The 11,324-nt window shown below is 43.7% G+C and overlaps 3 pseudogenes; all 3 read left to right on the plus strand.

Moving 5' to 3' along the window:
* Positions 1-750: 750 nt before the first annotated feature.
* LOC132590922 (cytochrome c oxidase subunit 1-like) lies at positions 751-2,373 on the plus strand (annotated as a pseudogene).
* A 2,992-nt stretch (positions 2,374-5,365) lies between these two features.
* On the plus strand, positions 5,366-8,948 carry LOC132590926 (NADH-ubiquinone oxidoreductase chain 5-like; annotated as a pseudogene).
* A 645-nt stretch (positions 8,949-9,593) lies between these two features.
* On the plus strand, positions 9,594-10,733 carry LOC132590924 (cytochrome b-like; annotated as a pseudogene).
* Positions 10,734-11,324: the final 591 nt, after the last annotated feature.

Raw genomic sequence — 11,324 nt, forward strand, 5'->3', positions numbered from 1 at the left:
ATGCCTAAACCCCAGCCTGACTACACTAACTTTAATCACCTATATAATCATAACAACAACAATATTCCTCTCCCTAACTACATTTTCATCTAAAACACTACTAGACCTAGGAGTCTCATGAACCCACTCACCAATCCTGCTGACAATCACAATATTAGCCCTACTCTCCCTAGCAGGCCTCCCACCCCTAACCGGCTTTATGCCAAAACTATTAATCCTAAAAGAACTTGTAACAATAAAACTACTATTCCTCAGCACAACACTAGCCCTAACCAGCCTACCAAACTTAGCCTTCTACACCCGCATGGCTTACCTAACAACCCTAACAGCTCCACCCAACACAACAAACTCAGAATACAAATGACGATTCAAGACCCCAATAACACCACTTGCCCCCACAACAGCCCTACTAACAATACTAGCCCTACCAATAACCCCACTACTATACCTAGCCACTTAGAAGTTTAAGTTAACATTAAAACTCGGGGCCTTCAAAGCCCCAAATAGATCACAACATATCTAACTTCTGAAGGCCTGTAAAACTCTATATTACATCTCCTGAATGCAACTCAAACACTTTTATTAAGCTAAAGCCTTACCAGACTGACGGGCCTCGATCCCGTAACACCTTAGTTAACAACTAAACACCCAAGCCAGCGGGCTTCAGCCTACCTTCTCCCGTCTAAAAAAACGGGAGAAGCCCCGGCACCCTTTAGGGTGCTGCGTCAAATTTGCACTTTGCTGCTTCAGGGCTTGATAGCAAGAGATTACTCTGTCTGCGGGGCTACAACCCGCCACCTGGCCTCGGCCATACTACCTGTGACCCTGACTCGTTGATTTTTCTCAACCAACCACAAAGACATCGGCACCCTGTATCTGCTATTCGGTGCATGAGCCGGCATAGTGGGCACCGCCCTAAGCCTCTTGATCCGGGCCGAGCTCAGCCAACCCGGCGCATTAATAGGCGACGATCAGATCTACAACGTTGTTGTAACAGCCCACGCCTTCGTCATAATTTTCTTCATGGTAATACCAGTTATAATCGGCGGCTTCGGAAACTGACTTGTGCCTTTAATACTGGGCGCCCCCGATATGGCATTCCCCCGAATGAACAATATAAGCTTCTGACTCCTCCCCCCCTCCCTTCTACTACTGCTAGCCTCTGCAGGAGTAGAGGCCGGAGCAGGTACTGGTTGAACTGTGTATCCACCTCTTGCCGCTAATCTAGCACACGCAGGCCCATCGGTAGACCTAGTCATCTTCTCCTTACACCTTGCTGGTGCATCCTCAATTTTAGGGGCCATTAACTTTATTACCACCTGCGTAAATATAAAACCACCATCCCTCTCACAATACAATACCCCATTATTTGTGTGGTCCGTACTAATCACTGCAGTACTACTACTTCTAGCCCTACCAGTACTTGCAGCCGGAATCACAATGCTATTAACAGACCGGAATCTGAATACCACCTTCTTCGACCCTGCAGGGGGAGGAGACCCAGTACTATATCAACACCTATTTTGATTCTTTGGCCACCCAGAAGTGTATATTCTCATTCTTCCCGGCTTCGGCATAGTATCACACATTATTACTTATTATGCAGGGAAAAAGGAACCCTTTGGCTATATAGGCATAGTCTGAGCCATGGTTTCAATCGGCTTCCTAGGTTTTATTGTTTGAGCACACCACATATTCACTGTTGGCATAGACGTAGACACACGCGCATATTTTACATCAGCCACAATAATCATTGCCATCCCAACCGGAGTGAAAGTGTTCAGCTGACTTGCAACTTTGCACGGAGGAATGATCAAATGAGAAGCCCCACTTCTATGGGCCATGGGCTTTATTTTCCTATTCACTGTTGGAGGTTTAACTGGCGTAATTCTTGCTAACTCTTCACTAGATATTGTCCTACACGATACCTATTATGTAGTCGCCCACTTCCACTATGTATTATCAATAGGAGCTGTATTTGCAATCATGGGCGGATTTGTCCATTGATTCCCACTATTCACAGGATTCACCCTACACCCAACATGAACAAAGGCTCATTTTGGGTTAATGTTTATTGGGGTTAACTTAACCTTTTTCCCACAACACTTCCTAGGGCTAGCAGGAATACCACGACGATACTCAGACTACCCTGATGCCTACGCCCTATGAAACACTATCTCATCAATCGGCTCTTTAATCTCTATAGCCGGAGCCATCGTTATAACATTTATTATCTGAGAGGCCTTTGCCACTAAGCGCACCCCATCAATAACAGGCCCAATGCATACTAATTCAGAATGACTTCATGGATGCCCACCACCATACCACACCCATGAAGAACCCATACTCATCTACACCCCAAACAAGAGATGAGGGACTTGAACCCCCTCCTCCTAGTTTCAAACTAGTCACACTACAACCTACATGCTTATCTCTTTGGGACTCTAGTTTAAACATAATACATAGCACTGTCAGCGCTAAATTAAAGGTAGAACCCTTTGTGTCCCCATGGCACACCAAGCCCAACTAGGCTTTCAAGATGCAGCCTCCCCAGTCATAGAAGAACTTCTACACCTCCACGACCACGCCATAATAGTCGTATTCCTAATTAGCGCATTCATTCTATACATTATTACCCTAATAATTACTACCACCTTAACTCATACAGGAACAATAGACGCCCAACTAGTAGAGACAGTATGAACAATCTTGCCAGCCATCATCCTAGTACTTATTGCTCTACCATCATTACGCATTCTATATCTCATAGACGAAGTTAATAACCCCCACTTAACAATCAAAGCCATCGGACACCAATGATACTGAAGCTATGAATACACAGACTATGAAAATCTAATATTTGACGCCTACATAGTACCAACACAAGACCTGCTACCAGGAACACTACGACTTCTCGAAGTAGACCACCACATAGTAGTACCTGCAAACTCCCCAACTCGTATACTAATCTCAGCAGAAGATGTATTACACTCCTGAGCCCTCCCATCACTAGGCATTAAAACTGACGCCGTCCCAGGACGACTTAACCAAACAACCTTCACAGCCACACGCCCAGGCCTATTCTACGGCCAATGCTCAGAAATTTGCGGCTCTAACCACAGCTTTATGCCAATCGTAGTAGAGGCCTCAACAACTAATGACTTTGAAAACTGATCATTAACAATACTACAAACATCCTTAAGCAGCTCCACGAGCGCTGGTCTTTTAAGCCAGAGGTGGGACTACAAGCCCCTTAAGGCATGCCACAGCTTAGCCCGGCTCCTTGATTTTTCATCTTTACACTAGTCTGACTAATTCTACTATTCCTACTAAAACCAACTTTAACAGAACTAAAAAACACCCCACAACCACAGCCCAACATCACAAAATACACGCCAAACCCCTGAACCTGAACATGACATTAGACCTATTCAGTCAATTTATAAGCCCACAAAAACTAGGAATCCCATTAATCCTATTAGCCCTCCTCCTCCCAACTCTACTCATATCCACACAAACTCGCATAATCCAAAATCGAACATCCACCATCCAAGGCCACCTTGTGCTCCTAATTACTAAACAACTATTAAGCCCACTTAATAAAACTGCTCACCCATGGGCACTCCCACTTATTACAGTAATACTACTTCTATCCATAATAAATTTAACTGGCCTATTGCCGTACACCTTCACCCCAACCACACAACTTTCAATAAACATGGCTTTGGCAACACCCCTATGACTAATAACTGTACTGACAGGACTACGCACCCAACCAACCACAGCACTTGCCCACATACTGCCAATAGGCACCCCACCCATACTAATCCCCCCGCTAATCCTTATCGAAACAGTCAGCCTCTTTATTCGCCCCCTCGCCCTAGGAGTACGACTTACCGCTAATCTTACAGCCGGCCACCTACTCATCACCCTCATCTCCCTAGCTGTAACAGCTTTACTTCCCTTAATACCCTCAATCAGCCTACTTACACTAACCCTACTATTATTATTAACCCTACTAGAAATTGCTGTAGCAATAATCCAAGCCTACGTATTTGTACTACTATTAAGCCTATACCTACAAGAAAACACTTAATGACCCACCAAGCTCACAGTTTCCACATAGTAGACCCAAGCCCATGGCCCCTGACAGGGGCCATGGCCGCCCTCCTAATAACCTCGGGACTAGCAATTTGATTTCACTATAATACCCAAACTCTTATAAACCTGGGCCTATTAACGATACTCTTCACAACATACCAATGATGACGTGACATTATCCGAGAAAGCACATTCCAAGGGCACCATACAAAAACAGTCCAGACCGGACTACGCTATGGCATAGCCCTGTTCATCACCTCTGAGGTATTCTTCTTTCTTGGCTTTTTCTGGGCCTTCTACCACTCAAGCCTAGCCCCTGCCCCAGAACTAGGGGGTCTATGACCCCCAACTGGAATTACACCATTAAACCCCTTCGAGGTCCCACTACTCAATACCGCAGTACTTCTTGCATCCGGTGTCACAGTTACCTGAGCACACCACTCTATCATAGAAAATAAACGCCAAGAGGCGACCATGGCCCTGACCATAACAATCCTTCTGGGCAGCTATTTTACCCTACTCCAAGCAATAGAGTACTTCGAAGCCCCCTTCACTATCGCCGACGCAACATATGGCTCAACATTCTTTGTAGCAACAGGCTTCCACGGACTACATGTTATCATTGGCACTACCTTTCTAATAATCTCCCTATTTCGACAAATCAACTACCATTTTACAACCGGCCACCATTTTGGCTTTGAAGCAGCCGCATGATATTGACATTTCGTTGACGTAGTGTGACTATTCCTATATATCTCAATCTATTGATGAGGCTCTTACCCCCTTAGTATAACATAATACAAAAGACTTCCACTCATTTAATCCTAGATTAGCCCTAGGAGGGGGTAAATGAAATTTGCCTTGCTTGTCAGCCTTGCCTTATCACTAACAACCATCCTTATTACTATTAGTTTCTGACTTCCACAAACATACCCGGACACAGAAAAACTATCCCCCTACGAATGCGGATTTGACCCCCTCGGCACTGCCCGCCTACCTTTCTCCATCCGATTTTTCTTGGTCGCAATCCTATTCCTATTATTCGACCTAGAAATCGCTCTACTACTTCCAACCCCCTGAGCCATCAACTCTACAACTCCACTACAAACACTACTTTGAACAACCTTGCTCATCTCACTATTAACCCTAGGACTTATTTATGAATGACTCCAGGGGGGCCTAGAATGAGCAGAATACGGCCACTAGTTTAACAAAAACTACTAATTTCGACTTAGTAAATTCTGCGTAATGCAGAGTCGCCAACATGACAATCACCCACTTTATTCCAATTATGACATTTATACTATGTATGTCTGGCCTCGCTATATGCCGAAAACACCTCATCTCCTCCCTGCTCTGCATCGAAGGTATAATGCTCGCCCTGTTCACCTCCCTCGCCACTATTTCCCAAACACTCAACCACACAACCACCACAACCCAACCCGTGATCCTACTCGCTATCGCAGCATGCGGGGCAGGCACTGGACTAGCCCTCCTAGTGGCCACAACACGAACCCATGCTTCAAACCATATCAAGACCCTTAACCTACTAAAATGCTAAAAATCTTTATCGCCTCAGCAATACTTACCCCAACCATACTACTACTGCCCACCAAACACATTCTCACTACCACCACTGCCTACTCAATAATTACTGCCATGCTCACGCTAAAATGACTCTACCAACCACTTAACCTCAAGCCATTCGCACTAAACACATGATTCATACTAGATCATATCACAACTCCACTAACCATTCTATCAGCTTGACTACTGCCACTCATAATTCTAGCCAACCAAAATCTTACAGCCTCTGAACCAAATAACCGAAAACGAATATTCCTCATAACCTGCGCCATATTACAAACTACACTGCTACTCACATTTACTACAACAGACCTTGTAATATTCTACGCACTCTTTGAAACGACTCTTGTTCCAACACTAATCTTAATCACCCGCTGAGGGGCTCAAGCTGAACGCCTTAATGCTGGGACATACTTTATCTTTTATACCCTAACAGGATCCTTACCACTACTAATTGCTCTACTTTATATCCACTCAACCAATAACCACACACTAATTCCAATCCTCACCATACACCAACCTACCCCCCCACTAACAAACTTAATGTGACTAGCATGCATAATAGCCTTCCTAGTTAAAATACCACTATACGGCCTACACCTCTGACTCCCAAAAGCTCATGTAGAAGCCCCTATTGCAGGGTCAATAGTACTAGCAGCAATTTTACTAAAACTAGGAGGATATGGCATCATCCGCCTAACCCTGACTCTAACACCCACAACTCAAACCATACACTTCCCATTTATTGTCCTAGCACTATGAGGAATAATTATAACCAGCCTAATCTGCCTACGACAAACAGACCTAAAATCCATTATCGCTTACTCCTCTGTAAGCCACATAGGACTAGTCACTGCCGCCTCCCTTATCCAAACCCCATGAAGCATCCACGGCGCAATACTACTAATAATCGCCCACGGCCTTACATCCTCCATACTATTTTGCCTGGCTAACACTAACTACGAACGAACCCACACCCGCACCCTTCTCCTAGTACGAGGACTACAACTAGCCTTACCACTAATAACCACATGATGATTACTTTCAAACCTAATAAACATGGCACTCCCACCAACAATCAACCTACTAGGAGAACTGATAATTATTATTACACTATTCAACTGAAACATAACAACAATCATCCTAACAGGCTCTGCCACACTCATCACAGCCATATACTCCTTACACATCTTCCTAACAACTCAACAAAACAAACTACAAACACACACAATAATCAGCCCCACCCACTCACGAGAACACCTCCTTATATCCCTCCACTTAATTCCCCTACTATTACTACTCACTCACCCAACACTCATTACATAGTACGTAAGCATAGTTTAATAAAAACACTAAGCCGTGGCCTTAACAATAGAGGTCCTCACACCTCTTGCTAACCGAGGTGGTTACAGCGAACTGCTAACTCACACTACCGGGCCAAACCCCCGGCCACCTCCACTTTCAAAGGACAGCAGAACTCCGATAATCTTAGGAATTATAACTTCTTGGTGCAACTCCAAGTGAAAGAACGTGTCCAACCTACTATTTTACTCCACTTTAACACTCATAACCATAATACTCATCCAACCCCTACTACACCAAGCATCACCAATCCACAACATAAAGCTCGCCACTATACTCAGCCTAGCACAAACCACTATTTTTCTCTACTCAAACACTAACTCCATCACAACAAACTTCATCTGAACCAACTCATTATTCAACCTACAGGCTAGTTTCCTATTTGACCGCTATACCATACTATTTTTACCAGTCGCCATCTTTATCACCTGGTCTATCCTACAATTCACATCATGATACATACACTCAGACCCTAACCTGGAGACCTTTATAAAATACTTGCTCCTATTTTTACTTGCCATATTAACCCTAACTACAGCAAACAACCTAGTACAACTGTTCGTGGGCTGAGAAGCCGTTGGCATCATATCCTTCCTTTTAATCGGCTGATGACATGCCCGTACAAACGCTAACACCTCAGCCCTACAAGCAATTATCTACAATCGCATCGGAGACATTGGCCTATTATTATCAATATCCTGACTGGCAATAAACCTCAGCACATGAGAAATACAACAACTGTTCTCTCACAACATATCCCCAACCCTGCCAGGACTAGGACTAGTCCTGGCAGCAATAGGAAAATCCGCACAATTCGGACTTCACCCCTGACTTCCGTCGGCAATAGAAGGTCCGACCCCAGTATCCGCACTACTACACTCAAGCACAATAGTTGTAGCCGGAATCTACCTACTAATCCGCCTACACCCACTACTACAACACAACCCCACCATCCTCTCCCTGTGCCTATGTGTTGGAGCCATAACAACCACATTTGCAGCCCTCTGCGCCATCACACAAAACGACCTGAAAAAAATCATTGCCTTCTCAACATCTAGCCAATTAGGATTAATAATATTAACCGTAGGACTCAATCAACCAGAACTGGCATTCCTACACATCACCACTCACGCATTCTTCAAAGCAATACTATTCCTCTGCTCAGGCTCCATTATCCACAGCCTTAACGATGAACAAGATATCCGTAAAATAGGGGCCACACAAAAAACACTGCCAATCACCACATCCTGCATAACCCTAGGCAACCTTGCCCTAATAGGAATACCATTCCTTGCTGGCTTCTACACAAAAGATGCAATCATTGAAGCCATAAATACATCAACCCTCAACGCCTGAGCCCTATCAACTACACTATTAGCAACAACCCTTACTACAGCCTACAGCCTACGACTAACCTTTTACACACAACTACACAACCCCCGCCACCACTCAACCCCACACCTCACAGAATCAAACAAAAACCAAATCAGCCCAATTCTCCGCCTAGCCACAGCTAGCATTATAGCCGGCCTAGTAATTACATCAAGTGTACTACCAACAACCACACAAACCATAACAATACCAACAACCACTAAAATCTCTGCAACCCTAGCACTCCTACTAGGCCTCCTATGTACTATTGACCTACTACAACACACCTCACTTATAACTAACCCCACAAAAACCGTACCACACCAAAACCTAACCCAACTCATATTCTTCAACATCACAAACCACCGCCTATTACCAATAATTAGCCTTACTTCTGCTCGCTCAACAGCCATACAACTTAATGACATAGCATGGTACGAACATATCGGCCCAATAATAGCAAAAACCTCCAATATTAAACTGGCAACCACCCTCTCCACAGCCAACACCGGCCTAATTAAAACCTATTTAACCACCCCTATACTACTCTTAATCACCTGCCTAATCTTGACCCTCCTTTACGGAACCCGCAGACTACCCCGCTCCCACCCTCGAATTAACTCCATCACAACAAAAAGCGCTAGCAATAAGCCCCCCCCACACAAAAACAATATCGGCCCGCCACTAGAAAACAACAGCCCAATTCCACTAAAATCTCCCCGTAAATTAAAAAATCCAACACCCTCTACCCCCTCCATGCCCCAAAACCCGCCTCACAGGCCCCCCACAAAATATACACCAACAACTACAGCTACAATATACCCCACTAAATACCACAAAACAGAATAGTCCCCCCACCCCTCAGGATAAGGCTCCGCCGCCAATGCCACAGAATACGCAAAAACAACAAGCATGCCGCCCAAATAGATCAAAAATAAAACCAGACCAACAAATGATCCTCCTAAACCAACTAACACCCCACACCCCCCTAAAGCCCCAACAACAAGTCCTCCCGCCCCATAAAACGGAGACGGAGTAGACGCCACTCCAACCATCCCCAAAACAAAACACACACTTATCAAAAAAACTAAATAAGACATCATTACCATCTGTACTTTAACCAGAACCTTGGGTCCGAAAAACCACCGTTGTACTTCAACTATAGTAACATAATGTCCCCCCTCCGAAAAACACACCCAATCATAAAAATCATTAACGCCTCTTTAATTGACCTACCAACTCCAACAAACATCTCCGCCTGATGAAACTTCGGATCACTCCTAGGACTATGCCTGATACTTCAAATTGCCTCAGGCTTGTTTCTAGCAATACACTACTCAACAGACACTGCCCTTGCATTCTCCTCCGTCGCACAAATCTCCCGAGACATCAATTACGGCTGATTAATCCGAAACCTTCACGCCAACGGAGCCTCAATATTCTTTATCTGCCTTTACCTGCATGTTGGCCGAGGCTTATACTACGGCTCTTATCTTTACAAAGAAACCTGAAACATTGGAATCCTACTAATATTCTTAACTATAGCCACAGCATTTGTAGGATATGTCTTACCATGAGGCCAAATATCATTCTGAGGGGCCACCGTAATCACCAACCTACTTTCAGCCCTCCCATACATTGGCCCAACATTAGTAGAGTGAGTATGAGGCGGATTTGCAGTAGACAACGCAACCCTAACCCGATTCTTTACATTTCACTTTCTACTCCCCTTCACCATCCTAGCAATAATACTCTTACACCTCCTTTTCCTCCACGAAACCGGCTCTACCAATCCCACAGGCCTAAACTCAAACACAGACAAAATCCCCTTCCACCCCTACTTCTCGTACAAAGACCTACTAGGAGCAACAATACTAATTACCATTTTAATAACCCTTGCTCTATTATTCCCATACCTGCTTAGCGACCCAGAAAACTTTACACCCGCTAACCCCCTCGTCACTCCACCCCACATCAAGCCAGAGTGATACTTCTTATTTGCCTACGCCATTCTACGATCCATCCCAAACAAACTGGGCGGCGTCCTGGCCCTATTCATGTCCATCATAATCCTCTTACTAGTGCCAATAATACACAACTCAAAACACCGAACTGCCCACTTCCGCCCACTTACACAAACCCTCTTTTGATCACTAACAGCAACAGTTCTCATCCTTACCTGAATCGGAGCACAACCAGTAGAAGACCCGTTCATTCTAATCGGCCAGCTAGCCACTGCCCTCTACTTCCTAATTTTTCTCGCCATCACTCCTATAGTCAACAAGTTAGAAAATAGCATATTAAACTGATAAGTTCTAGTAGTTTAAACATTAAAACATTGGCCTTGTAAACCAACAATAGAGACTCTCTCTAGAACATCAAAAAAAAGGGGTTGTAAACCTTATCTCTAGCCCCCAAAACTAGAATTTTCACTAAACTATTTTTTGTCCACATATATACTATGTATAATCAACATTAATTATCTGCCCCATGAATATGATATAGTACATTATATGAATGCTCTATAGATATACTATGTATAATCAACATTAATTATCTGCCCCATGAATATGATATAGTACATTATATGAATGCTCTATAGATATACTATGTATAATCAACATTAATTACTTACCCCATGAATATTATCTAGTATAATAATATAATGAATACAGTTTATAAATCTATATATATTACAGAATATTTACTACCATATGAATATTATTTAGAAATATAATTTAATGATTAACAATTATATATTAAATAACCTAGAATAAATATTAATGCTTGATAGACTATTTAATGAATTACGTACATACAAGGAGAACCCCGCAACTCGCCCACCCGCACATCTTATCACTAGCGTCAAGGACAGGATATGTTGTTCACCCCTCACGGCTTTT

Source organism: Heteronotia binoei, unplaced genomic scaffold (assembly GCF_032191835.1).
Source record: "Heteronotia binoei isolate CCM8104 ecotype False Entrance Well unplaced genomic scaffold, APGP_CSIRO_Hbin_v1 ptg001188c, whole genome shotgun sequence".
In the NCBI taxonomy this organism is placed as follows: Eukaryota; Metazoa; Chordata; class Lepidosauria; order Squamata; family Gekkonidae; genus Heteronotia; species Heteronotia binoei.